This window comes from Euprymna scolopes, chromosome 19 (genome assembly GCF_053919585.1).
Source record: "Euprymna scolopes isolate OS-2025 chromosome 19, ASM5391958v1, whole genome shotgun sequence".
Taxonomy (NCBI): domain Eukaryota; kingdom Metazoa; phylum Mollusca; class Cephalopoda; order Sepiida; family Sepiolidae; genus Euprymna; species Euprymna scolopes.
In genome coordinates, this window is record NC_136500.1 from 131,932,983 (window position 1) to 131,958,958 (window position 25,976).

At 34.5% G+C, this 25,976-nt stretch overlaps 1 protein-coding gene across 1 annotated transcript in view; it reads right to left on the reverse strand.

Annotated features, from left to right (window-relative positions):
* Positions 1-1,418: 1,418 nt before the first annotated feature.
* The window catches only part of LOC145239989 (uncharacterized), an 88,511-nt gene continuing 63,953 nt past the window's right edge, over positions 1,419-25,976 (reverse strand). Inside the window, exon 3 of the transcript XR_013862458.1 lies at positions 1,419-1,838. The gene's annotated coding sequence lies outside the window, so the exon portion shown is untranslated. The remainder of the gene's footprint in view (positions 1,839-25,976) is intronic.

The following is a 25,976-nucleotide window of genomic DNA, read 5'->3' on the forward strand; positions in this document are numbered from 1 at the left end:
TCTATATGTTGCACTATAACAAAGCTATCCCAAAACTTATCGATCGAAACCGACAATTAAGGACCTTAATCGTGCAAAACAAATCCTTCGTTATCTAAAAGAAACCAAGGAACAATCTTTAATATTTAAAAAATCTACATATCCTCTAAATTTAGAGGGATTTTCAGATTCAGATTGCCCTTTCTACTTGTGAGGCAGAATTTGTGCCCCTCACCCATTCCGCGCAGGAGGAAATTTTTCTGAACCCTCTTCTAAAATATTTTTAAAACCAGATATAATAAAAAAAACCTATAGTAATTCATTGTGACAACCAGAGCAGTATCTTATAAGCAAATAACTATGATTCATCAAAGGTCAAAGCCTATTGATATCAGATATCATTTCATAAGGGATGAAATAAGTAAAAAGTCATTGGTCTCATACCCCCCATCAGGAGTCAAAAACATTTCACACACACCCTTTTTTGATATAATGGAAAAATCCTTCTATTTGTACGTTTATATATATATATATATATATATATATATATATATATATATATATATATATATATATTTGGAAAGTGTTTATTTTTATATGTATTAAAAGAAAACTCAATGTGATTTACAAAAAATGGCTTCTTTTTGCACACATTATACCAATATATCAATAATTCTTTTTGACCAATGCGAATAGACAAATCACCCCCAAGAAAACAATTATTTTATTGGTTTATTTTTATTTGTCCATTTATTTGTCTATTTTTATTTGTATTTATTTATTTATTTTTCTTTCCTTTTCTCAAGTCAAACAAAAATTGAACCCGAAAGAATTTTTCATTATATCAAAAAAGGGTGTGTGTGAAATGTTTTGGACTCCTGATGGGGGGGGGGTTATGAGACCAATGATTTCGACGATTGTTTTTATAACCACAAGTCATGGTGAACAACCAATGAAAAGCTTCTAAAGTTACTATAAAAAATGTCATATTTTAAATTCAATCAGATCGCCGCCATCTTTGTTACTGGCAATTACACTCAGGATCTGATCTGAACTACACTGCTTCTACGCCGCCATCTGATTTCGACGATTGTTTTTATAACCACAAGTCATGGTGAATAACTAATGAAAAGCTTCTAAAGTTACTATAAAAATTGTCGCATTTTGGATTCAATCAGTTCGCCGCCATCTTTGTTACTGGCAATTACACTCAGGATCGTATTACACTGCTTTTTCACCGCTATCTCTGTTCAACATAATATCTTAACACTTAACAATTTAAAAGATGGTATACAGAGGACAAAATCGTTGGGAGAATACGATTTTGTAGTGGATATAAAAAGTATGTAATGGGCAAGTGACAATGAACAATAAGAACAACACAGAAAGACCGTGAGGGAGAAAGTAGAAATTAACAGCAAGAAAGAAAACAAGTGAGAGAAAGAAAAAAAAAGAAAAAGAGAGAAAGCATTTAGATGTATAAATTATGAAATTAAGATTGCGAAATCGAGATTATGTAAGTTTACAAAATGTGTTCGTTTATTTGTGATTTGTGTTAGTGAGCTCCTGACGTATATAATCATTCGCCTTCACCGTCACCTTCACCTTCACCTGCCCCGTGGCTGTTGCCGTTGGGGCGCTACAGGTCACATGTCAATCAGTCCTTTCCATCCTTCACTGTCCTCAGCACGTTTAACCGCATGGCTCAGCTTCAATCCTGTTCATTCTGTGATGTTGTCTTCCCATCTCTTCTTCTGCCTTCCTCTCTTTCTTTTTCCTCTGACTGTTCCCTGGAGAAACCGTCTTCGCAAGCCTCTCTTCATCTTCTTACGTGCTCGAACCATTTTAGTTCATGCCTCCTGATTGTGGTGGGAAGATATACAACAGAAGAGATGAACAAAAGATACAGTGAGAAAAAAAGGTAAAAATAAAGAATAATTCATAGATAGATAGATGGATAGATAGATAGATGGATAGATGGATAGATAGACAGCTCCAGAAGATATCTCACTACTAATGCAATTCTCTATCTATATAAAAGCCAGGTACGTCCAAGGATGGAGTACTGCTGCCACATCTAGACAGGAGCTGCTAAAAACAGCCTATCCTGCCTTGACAGAGTACAAAATAGACTTCGTGGTTTAGTGGGGGATGCCCTTTTCTCTTCCCTGCAACCTCTCTCCCACAGAAGAGAAGTTGCGAGCCTGTCGTTGTTTTATCGTTATTTCCATGGCAGGTGCCTGTATGAGCTCCAATCCCTCGTCCCCTCTCGCCAATCTTTCACGAGAAACACCCATCTGGCTGAAACTACTGTCAATAATTTTCCCCACTCTTTATCTGTGTCTAAATCAAAACGTATATTCCATGAGCAAAGCTTCTTTCTTAGAACTGCACGCCAGTGGAATTCTCTGCCGCTTGCCTGTTTCCCACCTTACGACAATTTGGACGTCTTCAAGTCCAACATAAACAAACTCCTGACAAACCGCCCCCTTTAGTAAGACACTCTATCAAAAACCCCAATACTAATGATTACTTCAATACTATCTCATTGATTACTGTACACGTAATAACCCTTATCCCTTAGTGGCCTTCGGGCCTTGATAAGTGGTGACCCCTATATAAAAAAAGAAGATAGATAGATAGAAAGCGGGCGGTAACAAATTGCTAAATTCACAACTATGACAAGCAAGAGAAAAAAAGTCCGACCCATGTAAGTAATGTAAATGCAATCAATCCGCCATCTTTGACATATCTATATGGCTATAAAAATGAAAGTGTGTGTGTGTGTGTGTGTGTGTGTACATTTCTCTACACAATAACTCTGTCAATTTTCAGTCTACAGACTCGAAATTTGATATGCAGGGTATGGAGATTTGGGGAAATCTTTGTAATCCGTTTTCGACCAGAAATTTGGCTATTAAATGGTCAACGTTCAACGATGTGACCTTTGAGAACTCTACCAAACTCCTCCGCCAATTTTGGGTATAAACATTTGAAATCTTGGATATAGGTTCCATGGACATGGATCTAACTTAATAACTTTACTTCAGCCCAAAACAATAAATGTTAAGGGGTCATAATAGGGATCAAAGTTTAACAAAATTGACCTCTGCGGTCTCTACCAAATTACTCAGAAAATTTCTGGTCTAAACATTTGAAATTTTACATAAAGGGGATTCAGAGATAGGGCAAGCTTTTAAATTGGTTTGGGTCGAAAATTTGAGCTACCAATATACAAATGTATGTATGTATGTATGTATGCATGTATGTTTGCATATCTGCCTAAAACTTTCGACAGAGGCGACAGATTTTCACGAGATCAGTATCGTTTTGAAGCTCAACTCTTCAGATGACAAATACCGAAAAATTGGCTAAAAACATTAATTTCTTCACCCTAAACTGGGCACTTTCTACCGGGAGGATTCGCTTTTTTCACCGATATTTTCGAAAGTCATACTCTCTTTTCGAGTGTCTAGCCTTAATTTAAACCTACGGTTCCTTCCGGTTTGGCGGTGGCCGTATCAGAAAAGACGTCACGTTTTCCCCGTTCTTTTCCTCCTTCGCGGTACGGTTTCGAGCCTTGCTTCCTACTATCACTTTTATTTTTTTGCTCAACACACACCTCCAAACACCCGGGCAACGCCGGGCACCCATACTAGTCACGAGTATAACTGGCACTGCGTATGATTGAGAGATCAGCTGTACAGGTGTAACAGCAAGATACACTAAATATTTAAAATAAAAGAAACTCAATTCACTAAAGACATTAACTGAAATAAATGATAGATTCACAAAGAATTATTTACTTTTCTTTTCTTCTAATTAAGATTTCGCATGGAAAAGATGCGCAATTGGAATAATGGCATGTGTCTTAGATAATGCTAGCATCTCAGCCTGGCGTTGCCCCGGTGTATGTTGAGCAAAAAAAAAGGTCAATTTTTTTTTAACTTTGACCCCTATTATGACCCCGTAGCATTTATTGTTTTGGGCTCAAATCTTTATTAAGTTAGATCCATGTCCAAGGAACCTATATCTAAAATTTCAAATGTTTAGACCCAAAATTGTCGGAGGAGTTTGGTAGAGCTCTCAAAGGTAAAATCGTTGAACTTTGACCCCCTTAATAGCCAAATTTCTGTCCGAAAACGGATCACAAAGATGTTCCCAAATCTCAGTACCCTGTATATAAAATTTCGAGTCTGTAGACGGAAAATTGACAGAGTTATTGTGTAGGGAAATGTACACACACACAGAGACACACACGCGTTCACTTTTATATATAGAGAGAGATTGTATTAGATATTTGTTTTTAAATGTAATGCATCAATAAAAATGTCAATATAAAATTTCTTGTGAATGCCAGGTGCAGTAATCAGTGATCACATGAAGAAATGCATATGTTTTCTGATTGGAAAATTGGGTTTAAGTAGGAAGACCCCCCTCCCACCACACACACATAAATACAAACTTAAAAGGGTAACCATGATTTAATATGCTGGCCGAGAGAAAAATCATTTAAAATTTCTAATAGAGACGAGATAGATCAACCAACCTCACCATCTTTTAGAGTTGGCCTTGTGCCTAAGTTTTTTGTTCATTTTCCCTAATGTATTTTTTTCCTGTGAATAAAAAAATTAATATCTCAAAGTGTAGTATCTGTTCCGGCAGACACTGCAAGCAAAGACCATATGTGCCTCTCCCTACATATCAGACCTTGGTCAATGTAGGGGCAACCCTTTATACGAATTGTCACTATCCAGCTCCCATTTCCCACCCATCGGGAGCTGGTCCGCTTTTCCCTCCCCCCTCCCTCTCTCTCTCTCCACATTAAAAAAAACAGCCTCGTGCCTAATTTGCTTAGTGGGGAAGCAAATAAATACACTACCCTTTCTTATTCTCTACAGCTTGTTTCTCACACGCGATACTGTTAGTCTCTTTCTATAAATACTCTCATAGAATCTGCTCTTCAGAATTGTCTGATATGTTCCTTGCTTGCTTTGTTCTAGTCTGTTTTACTCGGAAGTGGTCTCCATACATTGCCTGTTTTCGTTCATTTTCCAGCAGCGTTGCTTGTACAGTTTAATCAACACATTAAAAGAATAAAAATATCGAAAAAAAAAAAGGTTATATTGTACGTATTCGTTTTGGACTGAAGATCTCCGGAAAAAAAAATTCACTTAATTTGATCGAGTTTTTTTTTTTTTTTTGTATACAGCGGGTAAACACGTTTTTATAACAGTACCTTGAAAGTAGACATCTTGGATTTTTGGGAACACGCCACGCGGAGATAACTCAGTTAAAAGCGCCGACACTCCCTGCCCCTCCTCTTTAATACTAGCTTTTCCTCCTAAAAATCGAACCTTTTGCTCGGTATCATAAATAGTTTTTTTTCGCTGTAAAAAAAAGAGTACTTAATGAAATTAAGTGAACTTTTGTTTTCGTAGAACTTCATTCCATAACGTATACGTACACTATAAACTTTTTTCGATATTTTAATTTTTTAATGCTTTGGTTACACTGTACAAGTACCCCACCAGTTTCTTTAAAAGAACTGCAAGGTTGTAGAACTCTCTTGGCGCTGACTGTTTTCCTCCTACTTATAACCTAGATACTTTCAAGATTAAGGTACATAGGCATCGCTTATCTCTGTGATGTAATTCGATCTTGTTAGCTCCTTACATTAAGTGGCATTACTCTTTGTCTGGAGTGATTTCCATAAAAGTTCGTCATGTCATTTACTTGCTAATAAACAACGTTTTAATTTGAATGTTTAAATTATTCGGATTACTAATCTTGCCACCACATTTTGCTCGGTGCGACTATCGAGCTCTTCCGTGTGTATTTTTAAGAAGTATGCATAGTCGGAGTCAGGAACTTTTATATTAAACTTGGAGAGTTCGAATTGAATATTTTTTAATCCACAACTCTAGAATGTTGTCCTGTCATCAAAAGTAAGAGCGAATATCACAATTAAATATGTTGCCGGCAAGCAAGTTTTATTCTATGAAGATCTTCATGTTAGTGACTGGCAGTGGCTCGGGGTAGAGGCCACTGGCGTATGGGACCAATTTTTGCTGTTTTCAGCGGTGACTATTGTCATCGTGTGAATAATGAACTTCAATATAAGAATAGATGTCAAAGTCAAGTAAATATCTGCCGAAGAGATCTTTCTCGAAATATTATATTACACGGACATACCACCAGACCGACTTTCCCAGTTAACCACTGTGCAAGTATAAATATACTGCGTATATGAAATATGAATATGTACACATGTATTTATAAGTTGTATTAATAAATTTCTCACCTGCTTCAGCTTGTGTCTTTCCGTTACTTCTGCATTGAACCGCCTTCTACAATTCCATGTAAGAATAGATGTATTTAATGAACAAAGCCGATAGCCATTAGTCGCGTGCTCTCGTGTAATGAATGAATGCGTGAATGTAGGATTGCCATGAAATAGATGTATTTAATGAAAAATGAGGGAACTGCATTTAATTATAAAGGCGCGTTGTTTCCCGTGTTTTTTTGTTTTTTTTTTTGTTTTGTTTTCTATTTCAGAAATAAAAAAAAAACATTAGAATCGAAGGCTGAGGTATTGTCTATTAAAATCTCGTTTTAAAATTAGGTTATTTCCTACGCTTATTCAATATAGTTTATGCTTCAGGCCATTTAAAAAAGAACTATTAACTATTTATATTGTAATATAAGCTGAAGTAATATTTAAAATATTACACGTCAATATGACGTTACGGATCAAAAGAAGAATCACCTTTAAAAGTTTATTTTTAAAGGTAATTGGATACGGTAAGAACGAATATCACAGTTAAGTATGTCGGCGGCAAGTGATTTTTAAGATATTAAAACGTTTATTTTCCCATGTTTTATCTAATATGTTTTAGTGTCTTCCATGTGTTTACGTGTAACATAATACACATGACGCAAGATCTAAGCAGTTCAATACCCCCCCAATTGGATACCGTTGGAACCAATAAATAATAGATTAGATATTGAAGGTCTTAATATCACCAGTTACACTTGTCGGCGACAAATGTAACTTTGTAGCAACCGAAACTCGCTACAATCACAACAGGCAGAAGCTAATTCTCGCGACCCGAGATTTGAAACCTATTTTCTCCCTGGCTTGTCTAATCACAAGTCAACTCTCAATCACGTGACCGAGTATATAAAAGGCGAAATCTGAAACCCTTAACCTTCTTTCTCGCTGCTCTGCTCAGCAGCACACATCGCCGTGGAGCTTCGACACCTGGCCGAACGTGAGTACAACAAGTTAACAATGGTTCTTTTCAAACTCACATTTATTTCCACGTGCGGTACCCAAACGAACATAAATTATCATGCTACAGGACTATTCTCCTGGATACACCGACACACACACCCTTTGTCCTGTCTCTACTATCGGACGCATGCTCCTACATACGTAAATACAATGAAGACTGCTCTTTCTTTCTCCTTTAACCGGTTTCCTTCGTCCCGACGACTACTAGCTATAAACACTCTCCTCAACATGCCGGTAATATACTAAAGCTATCTTTACACACAAGAACACTTTCAACATACTAACCCGTTTCTCTCTTGTTCACTCACTAATATGTTTCTCTCTGGTACTCTTCTGTTAAACGTCATTAACGAAGATAACAAATAAAGTTTGTTTATAAAATGTTAAAATGAGACTTCCTTTCGTTATCTTCATTATTAACTAAATATTGCTTTTATATCTTTACGATGAATTAGTTGACAAACTAATGTTTTTAAATAGCAAGTATTATGTTTGTTAGTATGCGTTTTGTGATTTGATTCCATGGGCCAATTTAACAAGTACTTGGAAATCGGGATAATAGCATTAGCGAGTATGCACGCAAATATTACTTCACTCTACATCGTGAAATCATAAGCTATAGGTGACGAAGAGAGAGTGGGGGTTCGAAAACATTTATAGAACGTCTCAAGTGAACAGTATGTATAAATGATGACTTCATATGGGAGATAAATTAAGGGATCAGGATTCCTTAATATCTTCCGAGGCGAACAGAAGAGTGGTTAAGAATAAAGTGGGGTTTTTTGGGAGGTGGTCTCCCGACAAAAGGAGGGTTAACTTGTAAATTCACCCTTGTCCGTTCTTCTGTTCGCACTTTTCTCAATAACTACGCCTTGGATTTTTTTTTTTAATTTTGCACAAACATTAAACATGATTCGAGTAAAAAAGTAACAGAACGGATTTTCCGGAAAACTCCGGTTGCCCCCCTAGGGGTGCCTTTCGGGTTAAAATGGCTAAAATTGTGCTTATCAAAAACATTGATGCTTTAGATTTTTATAAAACTTTCGGGAAAGTTGTAAGTAACTGATTTCTACATAATTTTGTGTGTCTATACTTCGCAATAACTCTTAGGTGTGCCCCAGGGGCTCTTTTAAGGCTAATAAAAACACTCCATTTTTGGGACTATTTTACCATTTTTGTCCAACATTTTCTGTGTATGTCCATTTAGCAGTTAACGAAGATAACAAATAAAGTTGTTTATTAAATGTTAAAATGAGACTTCCTTTCGTTGTCTTCATTATTAAATAAACTGCGAAATAAATAATAAAAGTAATAATGCAAAAGCAGAAATCGTGGGTCTATCCTTGCTTAATTAGTTTTTTTTTATATAAGAGTTTATTGTCTATGACGATGTTAGTTACTTGTATGGAAAATAGAAATATTTAATGCTGTAATAACACAAAAAATGATGATTGTTTCGTGGAAAACATGCGAGAATTAACGACTATTGTAAATTGAACGGATGAATGTAACGGTAGAAAAAGAACAATTACAAGACGCCTCTCCAACCCCCTATATCCATGACAAATAACACCCTACCTGAGAATTCTACCTTCAAACTCCTCGGCCTAATATTTGTGAGCAATATGAACTGGAACAAATACATAGAGGGCATTGCAAAGACGGTGGGTTCCCTCTATCGAGCTAGAAGACCACTCACACCTGAGAGTATCCTGTACCTTTACAAGGCCACCATTTGCCCATGCATGTTGCCACATGTGGGATGAGGCATCTACCACTAGTCTTTACCTCTGAGATAAAGTCCAAAAAAGGGTTGTCAATGTAATCGGTCCCACTTTATCAACTAAGCTCCAGCCCCTGTCTCATCGCCGCAATGTAGCATCACTGTGCCTGTTTTACAAATATTTTAACGAAATCTCTTCTAATGAACTCGTTTCACTTGTATCCCCTCGACGTAAATATGCCCGCTTAGCAATACGATCTCACACCTTCACTGTTGTTGTCCTTAAATACCAGAAAGCTTTCTATTCTAATATTTTCTTCTTTCGAACAGCTAAACTTTGGAATTCCCTTCCTGCTGCCTGCTTCCCTTGGTGTACTGATATGCAGACGTTTAAATGTAACATAAACAAATATCTTGTTAATCTTTCCTAGACATGGCCCCAAATAGTAGCCCTTTACGTCCAAGTGGCGATATGCTTTTAAGGGATAAACATGAGCAAAAAAAAAAAAATGTGTGTAACGATTTTCGGTTAACGCGATACCATCCTTTATGTACCTCTAATAATATATACGAACCTAGCACAAGTTTCCTATTTCAACCCCTTCCATAGTAATAACCTATCAATAGACATGATTAATAAACATCCTTTCTCAACAGTTATTCTATATTCTTCCCAGAGTTTAGTTGCGCGTATTGCACACATATATTAAACCCACCATCGCATATATGCCATACACCTACCGACATTATATAATAAAACCTACATTCCTCCTATATCACAGAGATCACTTTAGTTTTTCCATCCATTTCCTAAACAGTCTCAATATTGTATCTGCCACTGCGCAATTATTTCGCTCATAATGTTGCTATCGCAGCCCTATTATATTTCATAGCGTCTTCTCTTCTCTTCTGATGAGAAGCATTAGGTTTCGATATACTATTGTATAAAAAGTTTTACTTATCCTACATCCCTAATTGATGTATCATCTTAAACGAATAAATCTATATACATTAGAATATATTTTATAGTGTCTTTTTCTTTTTATTGGTATTTTATATAAGCTCCAAAACAATTTTTTGAGTCTCCTCATATTCTTAATCTTTTACCCCTCCCCCATATATATAATGCATAACATGCTATAAGAGATATTATATTTTACGTATCAATTTCCAATATTTACTTCAACAGTGCTCAATACGTGAGTAGAGCTAGGTTAAAGTTATGAAACTATATCATTCAATTAAGCTACACAGAAATTTCCACATTTCTACAACTATAAACACTCGTCACGTAAAAATCCAATATATAAACGGCTATATATATGTCTGTCTGTCGGTTTATCTGTCTGTCTGTTTATCGGTCTGTCTGTGTGTCTCCATATTTTCAAACTCTAACTCCTCAGAAACTAAACATTTTGTATATTCATCTCAGTTTATTTTTAATATTTATATTTAATCCATTTATATGGGTGTGACGTTGGTACAGTGGTAACGTCACCAGCTTTGAATGCTACAATTTCGGTTTCGGTTCTAGCTGATCGCAACTTAAATTTTTTTTTTTACTTTTGAAATCACTACTCTAAAATAATATATACGAAATCTGGACAAATTAAAATATCATATTTAAGTGTATTTTACGACCATGCCCGGCAGAGCCACCTCCCCGCTAGTATATATATATATATATATATATATATATATATATATATATATATATATATACATACTAGGCTAGACTAGACTAGACTACCCGTATGTCAGTATGTTATATGAGCTATGTAATTCATATATGAGCGTGACACTTGTGATGTAAAGAAAATAGTTGTTTTTTTTTTTACATAGCAGAAACATTTCTATGAAAGTATATTAAAATTAAAAATCATGGACGGATCACTCAAATATGAAAAAAAATCCTCCCTATTCGTGTAAAGTTATCCAATTTTCAGAATAATCGCTCAAAAATCGAAAATTAAACATGATTTTCCTACGAATCGAACGCCGACGAAAGTCATTTAGCAGCAAAAACGCACATGAACCTACCGATGAGAAATATAAGAGTGAAAACCCATATTGGAATCCTTCAACCAAGTTATAGAAACTTAAAAACTAAAAACAAATAATTAATAAAATCTAAAGCAAAAAGTCAAACCTGAATAAATAAAATAAGATAAAACTAATATTGAAACAGATTAGTAAATTCACCGTTCTTACACAGCTATTTTTTATCTAGAAATGTAAACAAAAAATAAAAAAAGAAAGAAGGAAGGAAGGAAAAGGGACGAATACGGAGTAGTAGTAGTAGTAGTAGTAGTAGTAGTAATAGGAGGAGGAGGAGGAGGAGGAGGAGGAGGAGGAGGAGGATTTGCTTTACTATAATTGTTCTTATGTTTGTCAACAGGTTAGAGCTGTTTAGTTGCAAGAAAATAGCGACAGTATAATTGTAATAAAAAATAGTTGCAAAACACCCCCACTCTTCCCAGGTTAAATAATAATTTCGAAATAATAACGTTAATAATTCAGTGCGCAGGTCAAAATTTGCAGAAGAAGCGATTTGTGTTCATGTGCTTACGTTGTTATGGGTTAATGTTTATGCGCGCATGCGCAACCAGATGTCGTAAACCGGAAAGTGGGTAACATCACTCGTTACAAGGTCATTTGAATTTTATAATTATATAGATATATATATATATGAAAAATGTCTGTGTGTGTTTGTGTGTCTGTGTACATTTCCCTACGCAATAACTCCGCCAATGTTTTTGTCTAGAGACTCGAAATTTGACATAACGAGTATTGAGATTTGGGAAAACCTTTTTAATCGGTTTTCCACCATAAATTTAGCTGTCCAGAGACCTTTGAAAACTCTACCAAACTCCTCCGCTAATTTTGAGTCTAAACACTTGAAATTTTAAATTTAGGTTACTTGGACATAGATGAAACGTTTTAATTTAATTTGAGCCCAAGAAATAAATTTAAAGGGATCAAAATTTTGGCAACTGCAAGCTCTACCAAATTACTCAAACAATTTCTGGTCTAAGCATTTGAAATTTTACATAACGTGTATTCAGACATAGGGCAAGATTTTCAATCGGTTTGGGTCAAAGATTTTAGCTGCCAAGAGATCAAAGTTCCAAAGGTTTTAACTTTGCGGTGTCTAGCAAACTACTCAGCCAATTTTAGGTGTAAACATTCGAAATTTATACATAACGGGTATTCAAACGTGCGAGAAGCATTTTAATCAGTTTGGGGGGCAAAATTTGGCTGTCAAAAGGTCAAAGTTGAAAGAATTTGCGGATTCTACTAAATTCCTCCGCCAATGTTGGGTCTAAAGACTTGAAATTTTAGATGTAGATAACTTGGACATAGATAAAACTTTGTATTTTGATTTGAGACCAAAATAATAAATGTTAAAGAGTCATTGGGGTAAAAAAAATTGACCTGCGGTCTCTACGAAATTACTCAGATAAATTTTGGTTTAAACATTTGAAATCTTATATAAGGTCTACTCACATGTAGGGCAAGTTATGAACAGTACATAGGGCCGAGCAAAGCCGGGCTGAACTGCTAGAATATATATATATATATATATATATATATATATATATATATATATATATATATATATATATCGACCAAGTATATTAATAAACACTAACTTTGAAGAAGGACACAATAAGAAGTTTACTTCTCACTATAGGTTGTCAATGGCTTTCTTTCGGTTTTGGAACAAATATGAATTTTTGCCTGCGGTGTGTTGGAAACCTGCCCAGAATAAATTGCCTATAATTAGCCTTCTCTTCTTCTTATTAGTTTTTTGGAACTCCAAAAAATATCTAAAAGTTAACAAATAGTTTTATTTTTATTTCTTTTTTTTTATGTTCTTTTATTACATATCTCCACAAATTCATCATATTAGCGACGTATGAACGTAGTGCATTACTGTTTAACGAGACTCAATGATGTTCGTTTATACAATACATAATTTCTCTGTTTGTTTGTTCGCTACCTACTTGTATTCTATTTAATTTGGACAGATTTTTCTTTTTGTTATTTTATAGCTTACTAGCATTTCAGCCCGGCGTTGCCCGGGTGTTTGGAGGTGTATGTTGAGCAAAAAAAAAAAAAAAAAAAAAAAAAAGAACGTCAATTTTTTTTAAACTTTGACCCCTATTATGACCCCTTAAAATTTATTGTTTCGGGCTCAAATCACTTTATTAAGTTAGATCCATGTCCAAGGAACCTATATCTAAAATTTCAAGTGTCTAGACCCAAAATTGTCGGAGGAGTTTGGTAGAGTTCTTAAAGGTCAAATCGTTGAAATTTGACCCCTTAACAGCCAAATTTCTGGCTGACACCCGTCACATCGATTTTCCCAAATCTCAGTACCCGGTGTTCGAGTCAATAGACTAAAAATTGACAGAGTTATTGCGTAGGGAAATGTACACAGACAGACAGACAGACAGACACGTTCACTTTTATAGATATATAGATATTGATTTTTTTTGTTATTTAAATAAGTTAAGCAATACCGATAGCTAACATTAAATAGATGATTAAATTATTGTAAAACCATGAAATGTATGATTGATTTAATAGGATTGAAATATTTCTAAACCTATAAAATTAATCATATTTTTTTACATTATATTAGTCAGATCATTTTAATTATCTTGCATTGTTTGTAAATGTTTTACATGTTTAAGAAGAGTAATTGAAGGAAGGACTCCAACAATTAAGAACAACTAACCGCAATGAAATTCACACGAGTTTATCGATTTTACACATGTGAGGTCGCAATGATTTCAACAATTCATATATCTAAGTAACCGGCTTTTAATGTAGGAAAGTATGACCAATAGATGAAAACCCCCGCAATTACACCACCCCCCCGCCCACGCTGAGAATAGTCACACATATTGTTGGATTGTGGGAGTTGTTTGTATATATTTCTTCGGTATTTTTTACGACCTGCCCCAGCGTAGTATAAACCCCCCAACCACCCCATTTTAAGAACGGCTTTCGGAATAAACACTCTCCCAACCTCTTCATGTTAAGAACGGCTTTCGAGATTTGGGGTGTATAGTCCGAAAGTCGTTATTAATATGGGAAGGATAAGGTGTTTATAATACGCTGGGGCACGTCGTAAAAATTTACAGTTTCTTTTTTCTTTCTTTTTTTTATCTTTCTAGAATAACACAGTGTATCGTTTCTCAACAAAGAAGTATACACTTAATTTTTTTTTAATTTTACGACATTTCGCAAATCTTTAATAACTTGATATGTCAACTAAACATTTCTTTTTTTTTTAGTGTGTGTGTGTTTCGTTTGTTTATTTTCTTCTTTACTGTCTCTCTTTTATTCTTTTTAAGACCCTTTTTCTACGTCATGTGTGTAGCATTTTTATTTGTGAAGTTTTTTATTTTTTATTTTTGTGTATTTTCCATTTTCAGACGTTGTGTTTTTTTTTTTTTACTCCTCCTTTCTATCTCCAAACTACAGTATTTTTACAAAAAAATATTGTTTGTGCCATTTTTCTTTTTATTTCTTCTTTTTCTTTCTTAAGGCCCCTTTTCTCATTTTTTTTTGTCCGTGGTCACTCAGATTTCATTAGAACATCCATACAGTAATCCCTTGGTCAAGGCATACAACATTGAACATATTAGATAATGGGGTTTTATATAACGAGTGTATATACGTGTATTCATGCATGTGCACTCTATGTAATACAAAATGGAACGATAAAATTGTCGCCATGACAAAGACGACGTGTTTCCATTTCCGTTTGATGAAAACCGCTTTTTTTATTGCAGACCATCTACTTGTTGGTCAGTTGTGTACAAATCCCAAGAGCATTAAGAACCTTCTATCATGTCTGAAAGTGACACAATGTTCAACGAGCGAGATCGGAGACGTCATGCTCTACAACTCATGTTCTCTACAGATCCAAGTTATGACAACTGGACCATTGTCAGCACTCTCAAAATGAATCGATGGATTGTCACGAATAACAGAGACGTGCCCATAGTGATGAACACAAAGTTTCCGGTCAGTTTATGGTCTTTGTGTGTGATTTCAAGTGAGTGCCACATCAGGTCGACTCACATCTTCGACTTCGGCTTAAAAGTAAACATCAAAGTGTACCTGAATGTGCTGATGTGGTCGGTCTCCCGTGCTCAGGTCAGTCAACTGACCTCTACTTCTTCAGAAACTGTGGCTCGTAATGTCTAGTCGACCTGGAGACCTCCACATTGACTTCTCAACGCCTCTCTGTTGAATTCTGCTGAAAAGCAAAAACAAGCTTGCTTGCGCCGAAAAGAAAGACAGACAATCGGGGTCTTCTATCTTCTAAAAATTAATTTCACAAAAATTACATATCTTTTTTATATATATACAACGTTCAAATAATAACACATTTTAAGTTCACAAATCCCTCTCTTTCGTCACTGGATAACTAGTCAGGATGGCAGAGAGGAGGAGAGGGGGTCGTCAGGCGTCAGGATCTGTTTCTTCTGAGATGTCGGCGCAAAATCTGTCTGATTCGAGCGGGTATTGGCTTTTTATTGAAAGGTCAGAGGTTGGGGTTTGGCGATCCACCCAACCAATTAGCGATACGTTTCCTGGAGAATACCCATATGCATTTGCATGTTTGCACTTCCCCAATAATCTAGAGTTTTGCAATCTGAGACCAAAAACGAAAGCATCTTCCCACGAATTGGGAGGTCGAAACCTATCATTCAGAAAGCCAGTCTGAACGAGCGTTTTTCCAGGTTAGCCAGTACAATTCTCTTTCAACAATAAAATATATATCTGGCTTTAACAATAAAAGAAATATATATCTATATATGTTAATGAAGTCCGGGATTCAATTACACAATCTTAGCATATTTACCCGGTCTTTCCCAGGTGTCACGAAGTGCTCAACCTCCCCAATGGGGAGCAAATCGCTCCCTCACTTCGATCATGTTACATTCGCCCGCTTTAGACCCATTGCTTCGATAGAACTAATGGAGTCTAATTCTCAACGCACCGCTCCGCCCTTCTTCACAGCTCACCCCCAGGTTTCTCACGCCTCCCTCTCTCCATCGTTGGTTCACCTGTCAAGAAAAGATAACATATACACAGTCTGATAGCCACCCATTCACCCATAGAAAGTTCATAAGAAAGTCATTTAACTGGTTTAAAGAAAATCAAAAGTTCATAAGAAATAATAAAATGCGGAAATCTACGGTCTCACTCAGTTAATTAAGTCTCTTTTTCTTTTCACATGCAAGTTTTTGTTTGTTTTTTTTACACTTTAAAATAACTAAAAAAAAAACACCATCTATAAATGTCACTTACAGGGTTTTTTTCTCAGTTCGTGAATCCTGCATTTCTTAATTATCAACTTAATTAAACTTGTCATTCATTTTTTCATAAGAGTTATTTCCCCTTTTATCATTTTTTTCAGAAATTCAGTCGCCATTTACAAGATTTTTCTTTTCACAGAGTTTCAGTCACAATTCATAAGAGTTTTTCACTTTGTTATTAACAGCACGGTTTCCTAAACAAAAGGTATACAACTCTAATCAGGGTACTTAAGAACCCGCTTTTTATTAAGCTAGGGGGATCTCTCTCACCTAAACCTGTCGCAGTTGAAACTTCACCTTATAAGAAAACTAAGAAAAACTCACCCACTTTAGTATGGATTAAGGAATTAAAGAAAAATAAAACTGAATATAAATTAAGATGGGCAATAATTGATAAAGCGGAAAAATATAAACCAAGCAAACCGAAAAAATGCAACCTATGCATACTAGAAGCATACCATATACTAATATCAAAAGAAAAAGAATTAAACAAACGACTAGCCGCAATCCACGGATGTCTGCACATAAATCAATACTTAATTTCACGCATTACAACAGATTAAAAAAATGAATATAACTAAAAATTAATAAAAGGAAAAGAAAGAAACAATTAAATAAAGTAGGGAAAAACAAAACGTATAATATAAGCAAAGAAAAGGCCCAAGGGAAGTAACCCTAGAAATAAAAATATTTACCATGAGAGTAACCTCCCTTTTAAACAACAACAAAAAATAAAATGATAAATACGAGTTCGAACACCAAACAAAAAGGAATATAAGAATAAACACGCATAAATGTAGAAATAAAATTATAAGAAATTTGGAAAAAAACAAATAAGGAAAAAACGGTAAATTAAAACAAAAATGATGTACGTGTTCCATTTCAGATCAGGAGTAAAGGTTAAGCCCAGAAGCTTTTCAAAACATGAGGTCTCCTCAAGACGAGAGCCATTCATTTCAATTGATGGCAGATGGGGATCAGAGCGTTTATGATGTAAAGATAGAAGCTTGGTATTAGATGTATTAAAAGTAACCAGACTCACCTTTCCCAATGTGAATAAATACATTTAAACACATTAAATACATTTAGGCACAATAAATACATTTAATCACAATAAATACATTTAAACACAATAAATACATTTAAACACATTAAATATATTTAAACACATTAAATACATTTAAACACATTAAATACATTTAAACACAATAAATACATTAAAGCACATTAAATACATTTAACACATTAAATACATTTAAACACATTAATACATTTAAACACATTAAATACATTTAAACAAATTAAATACATTAAAACACAATAAATACATTAAAACACATTAAATACATTTAAACACATTAAATACATTTAAACAAATTAAATACATTTAAACACAATAAATACATTTAAACACATTAAATACATTTAAACACATTAAATACATTTAAACACAATAAATACATTAAAGCACATTAAATACATTTAAACACATTAAATACATTTAAACACATTAAATACATTTAAACAAATTAAATACATTTAAACACAATAAATACATTTAAACACATTAAATACATTTAAACACATTAAATACATTTAAACATAATAAATACCTTTGAACACATTAAATACATTTAAAACACATTAAATACATTTAAACACATTAAATATATTAAAACACAATAAATACATTAAAACACATTAAATACATTTAAACACATTAAATACATTAAAACACATTAAATACATTTAAACACATTAAATACATTAAAACACAATAAATAGATTTAAACACATTAAATATATTTAAACACATTAAATACATTTAAACACATTAAATACATTTAAACACAATAAATACATTTAAACACAATAAATACATTTAAACACATTAAATACATTTAAACACATTAAATACATTTAAACACATTAAATACATTTAAACACAATATCTTTTAGACATTCAAAATATGAAACAATAAAAAACAATTTTTAGAGAAAACAATGTCGCTGTAAAGGTGTTTACATAATATAATACTATTTTATTATATGATTATAATCACATAACCATGTTAAAATTTTTTAGTGTTAGCATGTATTATTTTAGGAACATAATGACATGCATTTTAGATTGGACTAGGAGCTGGCTTTCGTGGAGCGCAGTCGCTAACATTAATATTGTTTCGATCTAAAAATGCATTCGATTTATGTCTTCATGAATGAGACATTCTGCTGTTAAAAGCTTTCTCTTTTTACTTGAACCGCTATTTTGACGCTAATGCTAATTTTACAAGTTTTAAGCTATCCATTAAATGTGTTTTTTTTTCTTTTGTAGTATTTAGACGTTTGAATCGATGGCTTTCACTAATAATTGCTTTCTGTGTAGCTGTTTGCGTTAACAATCACAATTTTTTTCAAAGGATCACGGTTCATTTGAGGCTGACGTTTTTTTTTTAACGAATAATCAGTTGAAAATGTTCGTGTCAATCAGCATTCGATTGGTTTCAAAAGTCTGTGAATTTGCTGGTTTTTCTTTTCATTACTTTATATTTTCTACTTTTCTATTCTCCAATAGCTTAGTAAGGTTTTCATACTCGAAAGTTAGTCATTTTATTAAACTACATTTTTTTTTTGCGTGAACAATCACAATCTGGATCTAATAAACGAGTAGAAATAGAGATAAGTAGGTATTAAACTGTTTCTGCGCTGTATCATGCACTAATACGCAGATCCTGGATATGCCCTTAAACTATATCCGATGGTGAGGCCCCAGCTGCGGGCTTTGGGGAGTGTGGAGCCACCCCTTAATTACCATTACTCCCAGGTCCACTCTGACCATATATTCTATTAAAAACTTTTTTCTTCAAAACCATTGGATTCGGCATTAAATAACCTGAAAAGGGTTGATATGCCGTAAAACAAAAACAAGCAACCAACTAATACGCAACCTGCAGCTGGCAAATATCTAAATATTAATTTACTGTCCTACGCCTGGCTTCACAGAAGACCATCATCATCGCAAACATTAATTAATGAGAAACGAATTACCTCCCTTTATGGTTACTCTTTATCAGTTAAAAATCATTAATCAGTGGAAGTGTGCTGGGCCCATAACCTCTAGAAGTGTAAGCCATTTTGAGTTTCAGATGGTTCGCTGTTACACATAAGTCCTGGGAGGTGACTTGTTTGTAGTAGACAGTTCCACAGGACAAAATATTCTTACCGTGTCGAAACCTGGGAAAAGAACATGTGAAATTGCTCCAGAAAAGGTTTAATATTTATGGAGCAATTCTGATTTCTGATTGGTTGGTAGCAGAACGTGAATTAATTTGATTCGTCAGTTCTTAGCACCATCGTTTATAAATAGAATCGTCCGACTGTGTGGGATCATACCCTATTATACACCAGTGTGATGGGACGTGTCTCCTAGCGGCTTCGGCTGCAGGGAGGCAGGGTAGTACAAGTCAAGGATTCGTCACTTGACACTCAGCCCAACAGGTGAGGGGCCGAGAACCGGCCCAGCACCTGTTGGACTGAGATACACCGCCTGGGTAATACCTAGGAGGTCCACCCTCCCAGGCCTTGCCACCGGGCTTTCCGGTGGGGCAAGTTTATTGCTTGCTGCCTGAGGCGCTCCGACCGGGGAATGCCGACGGGGTTACTCAGGCAATTTTTTAAAATTGCAGGAGTGCCCCTCCTTTAGGGGAGCCTGCGGGGTTCCCACTTTCCAGGCCTTGTGCCAAATATTGCCGATGTGGGCGGCAATTAAATAACTGCCCCATTATACCCCAAAATATTGCAACAAAAACCATTTCTTCTCCTAGTTTTTTAATAAAAACATGGCTGTCTGTTTACGGTTTCAAATTGGCTATTTTATTTTAAAATGAAAAACAAAAGGCATGTTGAGAGGAGGTTGTGTTTTCAATACTATAGATATTTTTTTTAAAATGTAAACAATGTGAAAATGAATGTTCTTGTATAATTTATATAAAAAATTATTAAGAAAAAAAAGAAAACAGTGTTGTGTTTTGAATTTTCATTTAAAAAATGGTAATTTTTAAAATTTAATCCTTTTTTAGCTTTAAAGGGTTAAAAAGAATTTACCAAAATATTGTTTTAAATTCGTAGTTATTTGTTTTATTTTATTTTTTACTAAGTTATTTGAGAATACAACGGAATAATGAATGTAAGATCGTAAAAGCATTACGCAAATTAGTTGTTACCCGCAGGACCCGCGGAAATTTCACGGTAGTTAGTTTTTTTAACACATTATAAATAAAATGATTTATAATGTGTTTTAAAAAAATTACCTACTGTGGAATTTCCACGGGTCCTGCGGGTAACAACTAATTTGCGTAATGCTTTTACGATCTTAAATTCTTTTTTCAGTTGTCTTGAAAATAGGAATTTTATTAAACTACAGTTTCTTGCTAATGTTAAAATAGGAAACGTGTTTTTGTATGAAGCATAACATTCTTGGTCTAGTAACAGTGAACTTTTCAGGGCAGGTGAGCAAGTGAAATAAAGGGCTAAAAACATTGTAACAATGAGGCACAGACCTATAATACATTCATCTGAAAGAGTACTTTAAAAATAGAAGGAAAAGGGGCAGGTGCTTGGGCACCCATAGCACCCTCCTCTGCACGTCCCTGTCAAGTAAACGAGTAGAGATACAAACTGTTACAGCGGCCTTTTTAACACAAGGGGAGTTACACCGGTTATCACTATATATAGTGCCAGTAATACCTACACCGATGGAAGAAGCGAGAGCACTACCACTAACATGCTGCGTGCAAGCCAGTTACATCCGTTTCTTACCTTTTTACCTGTGATGTTAAATACACTTGTTTCTTAAACCAACCTCGATTTGATTTTCTTCTTTTTACTGTTGTACCACGACTCAACTTTAGCAACCGACACTTGCTACAAACAAGCAGAAGTACTTTTCTCTTCGATATTTGAAATCCATTTTCTCTCTGGCTTGTCCAATCACAAGCCAGCTCTCTATCACGTGACAGAGTATATAAAAGGCAAAATCTGTAATCATTAATTCTCTTTCTGGTCGCTTTGTCCAGAACCACACATCGTCTGGGGTTTCAGCCCCAGGCTGAAGGTGGGTACTACAAGCTAACAACGGCTCTCTTCCAACTACCATTTATTTCCACGTGCTGTACCCACACGAACTTTATCATTCTACAGGACTACCCAAAAGAACATTCTTTGTCATGCTAAAGGACATACAAGTTACACTCACGCACGACAACACGTCAACACACTGAAGACTTTGATCTTTCTTTCTCTTTTAATCGGATTCATTTGTACCGACAGCTACTACCTATAAACACATGTAAACGGAACTGAACTATCCTCTTCTTCAACCAGCCGGCATGATATTAATTCTATCTGTATACAAGAACACTTCAACACACTAACCCGTTTCTCTCTTGTACACTCTACTAACGAAGATAACAAATAAAGTTGTTTATTAAATGTTAAAATAAGACTTCTTTTCGTTGTCTTCATTATTAACTAAACAACACAAACCTTCTACAATTAGGTGTTCAACTGTTTATTATTGCAATAATATTCGACAAACAACCGCCAAATATATCAACTACACGATCTGAAATTAATTTTGCCTTTCTATTTTAAATATTTATATAAATTTCGCATTAAAAATTGCCAGTTTCAAAAATATAAACTGCTTACACTGTTTCAGTAACGATAACTGACTATTTTCTCGTGGATTAAGGCCCCCTTGCTGACTGTTACAGTCACGCACTGATTAGTCATTTACCAGGGCGCATTAATCTGATGTGTCTCTTAATGAACGCTCTAGTAGCGAGCAGATTAGTTCCGACTACTAAAGAACATGGATTTCGCTTCTCTCGCTCTCTGTCTATAGAACCCACCTCCCAGGCCGCGACTACCTCACTGAGGACTTCCACTGGATAGCCTGGGGACACTACGTTTTCTGCTTCCAGACGGTAGAACACCCGAGAACTTTCTGCTCCTTCTTCTTTTCGTTCGCCTCGGACACAGTCGTTCTTGATTCGAAATAAACTATTTCGTTGTTTTATTATAAAAAAAGAGGTTTTGTTTATTTATTCTGTGTCTTTTGTATTTATTAATCCTTTATTAGGGTTTGTGCGCTAACGCATTTTCTACTATTATAGTGTAAGGAAGGTGTTTAACTTAAAAACAATCAACATCATTACATTAAAAATTATTTTGATAAGTTTCACCATCGATTGCAAATTTATTTTTGCCATAATAATTTGAATCCAAAACTCGGGAATAACAATGGGAAAGAAGATTCTATAGTTTTTGTTTTTGTTTTTGTTTTGTTTTTTACACACGAAACACCACTTATCAAGGCCCGGAGGCCACTCGACGATAATGGTTAATGGGTATATATTAGTCAATGTGATTATAGCGTAGTAAACATAAGTTGTGGTAATTTTGTAAATTGGATTACTTAGGGGGACGGTTCATCAAGAACTTGTTTACGTTGGACTTGAAGACAATTAGATTGTAGTCAGCTGGAAAGCAGGCAATCGGAAGAGAGTTTCACAAGCGTGCACAAGGAAGTTTAACTTGATAATAGTGGGAAAGTATAGGAATTACAACCAATCGTTCAGAATGCTTAAGATATAGATACACATTTTATACGAGTAAACTCTTTTCCACCTAAATTAGGGAAAGTAGGAGGTAATATTGCGTTATGTATGACATACGGTTGCGCATTCGAAATTAGACAAACACATTCTGTCTTGAAACAAATACGAAAAGAGATATTTATTTCTAGGAAGCTATTCGAAAATCATTTTGTAGAGTGATCATTTTTAATTAATCGAATCGATTAGTTTATCCCTAATTGCGTAAGCTTTGTAGAAGATTACTCTTTACATGAAACTAATTAAAACCTTATCAGTCATTACATCTATGTACTTAATAGTTTTGAAACGCGTTAGATACATTTGATATTTGTTCTATTTGAGTCTGATAGTTGCATTTACATATCTTATACGTTTTTGCGCGCGCACACACACGCACACACACACATATATATATATATACATATATATATATATATATATATATATATACAGTAAAACTCCTTTAATTTGAACTGCCTCTAAAGTTGGACTTCCTCTCATTTTGACTTCCTCTCATTTGAACTTCTTCTAAACCTGGACTTTCTCTAAACTTGAACTGTCTCGTCATTGAAATTGTATTAGCATATTTGATGCGGAGTTGCAGTAAAACTGTTTACATGGTTTATTCAGATATTACGCAGAAATATTAATATTGGTACTATGTAATTAATGTAGATTAGCTATTGATAATTAATCTACATTAACTGTAATTTTTTTACAGATTGCTATATTTAAAATAGAGTAAAAGAACCCATCACAATGGCTTGAAACTTTAAAAGAAAACAAGTGACACTGACTTTACTCGAAAAACGTCAAATTATAGAAAAATTAGATACTGGAGTTGAAAATAGCGTTATATTGAGCGGTTATAAGATTGAAAGAAGTACTCTGTTTTACATCAAAAAGAAAAAGGAGGAAATATTGAAGGCTGCTCCATTCTCTCCAAATAAAAGACATGTCAAAAGAATGACTCTTCGCAGACCAAAGCAAGTTGAATTCCATCGAATATTGCATGAGTGGTTTGTAGCAAAACGGAATGAAGGTGCAGCAATATCTGGGCCCATGATAATTGCTAAAGCAAAATCTCTTAAGGAAGAGTTGAATATCGCAGAAGATATGAAATTCAGTGAAGGCTGGCTTAGGAGCTTTAAGAATAGACATGGTATAAGACAATTAACAATGTTAGGCGAACAACGGTCTGCTGATACACACGCAGCATCAAAGTATTGTGACAAATTCAAGACGATAATTGCCGATTATGGTTTAACACCAGAGGATGTTTACAACGCTGATGAAAGTGGCGTAAATTGGAAGTGCTTACCTACAAAAAACATTAGCCGGATCCGAGGAGCAGAAAATAAAAGGATTCAAATCAAATAAAGAAAGACGAACAGTGATGGTATGCACTTATGCTTCTGGAATGCATAAACTTAAGCTTCTTGTCATCGGCACATCAAAGTGTCCCCGAGCATTGAAAGGAGTTTCGCCTTAGCCAGTATCCTGTTATTCTTCACGAAATGGATGGATGAATCAACAGTTGTTTAAAAAATGGTTTTTGCAAGAATTTGTGCCAGTTGTCCAGAGGCGTTTTCTTGAATTAGGTAAACCTGATTCAAAGTGCTTGCTTCTGTTGGACAATTGTAGGGCACATCCTCCTGAGTCAGAACTAGTGTCATCTTGCGGGAATATTTTTGTGTGCTACTTACCACGTAATGTGACTTCTCTCATCCAACCTATGGATTAAGGGATTATTTGGAACTTAAAATGTTTCTACAGAAATGATTTCATGATGAATATGATAAATAGTACCGTGAGTATAAGCGATTTTCAGCGCCATTTTACTATCAAATATGTCATATTTTCTCTCGCAAGTGCATGGAATCAAGTACGAGCAAGCACATTAACAAAAGCATGGGGTAAATTATGCCCAGCGCCAAAGGCTTCTGAACTGAAAGAATCAGAGAATACATCTGGTCTAGGAAAAAATTCTTAAAACCAAACGGTTACCGACCAACCACGGTGTTCTTAAATCACTTAATGCAAATGATATTGAAATGTGGGTGCAACAAGATGAGGAAACTACTGATCAATATCCTGAAGGCAGTAATGATGATGAAAATAGCGACAGCTCCCATTCTTTTGACCCTAATGTAAATAACCAAGAACACTCTGATGAAGCAATATCATGGGATGATGCAGAAAAGTCTATGGAGACGGTTATAAAATTTCTAGAAAAAATTCCTTACTTTAGTGACAACTATGTTTTGCAAGCAATGCTACTTCGAAGAGATATAATCATAGAGAAGCTACAGAACCAAGAAATTGTAGATTTTCGTGATCGCTTACGGAATACAATGGCAGCGCCCGAGAGCTCAATCTATGAAAATAGAAACTGCAATGAGACTCATTCAATGAATAAATAAAAAAAGGTATTTTACATAAATATATGATTTCTGTAGATGATAACTTAGGTATTAAATACATAACAAGTAAGAGTAGATTTAATTTATTTTAATGTTTTTTCCTTGTAATAATATTTAACAATTCTTACTTGCAATATATCGTAAACTCAACTTAATATATACTTGAAGTATCATATAGCAATGAATTTCATTTACTATTTCTTAATTCTTAGAAAAATAAAGTTAACTGCAGCACATTTTTTTTATTACGAAACTTGAACAGCATCCTCTAATTTGAACGAAGCGGATGTTCAAATTATCGGATTATACCATATATATATATATATATATATATATATATATATATATATATATATATATATATATATATATAGGTATATACGAGGTGCCTTCAATAAGTTTCTAGACTTTTTTGTGCAAACACGTAAAAGTCATAAACTCTTAAAAATTCAGTATGTTACTATATTTTTAGAGTCTAATCCAAATTGTTATAAAGAATGAATATGTTCAGTATAACGTTTTGTTTTTAAAGGCACCAAGTTTAATCCAAAT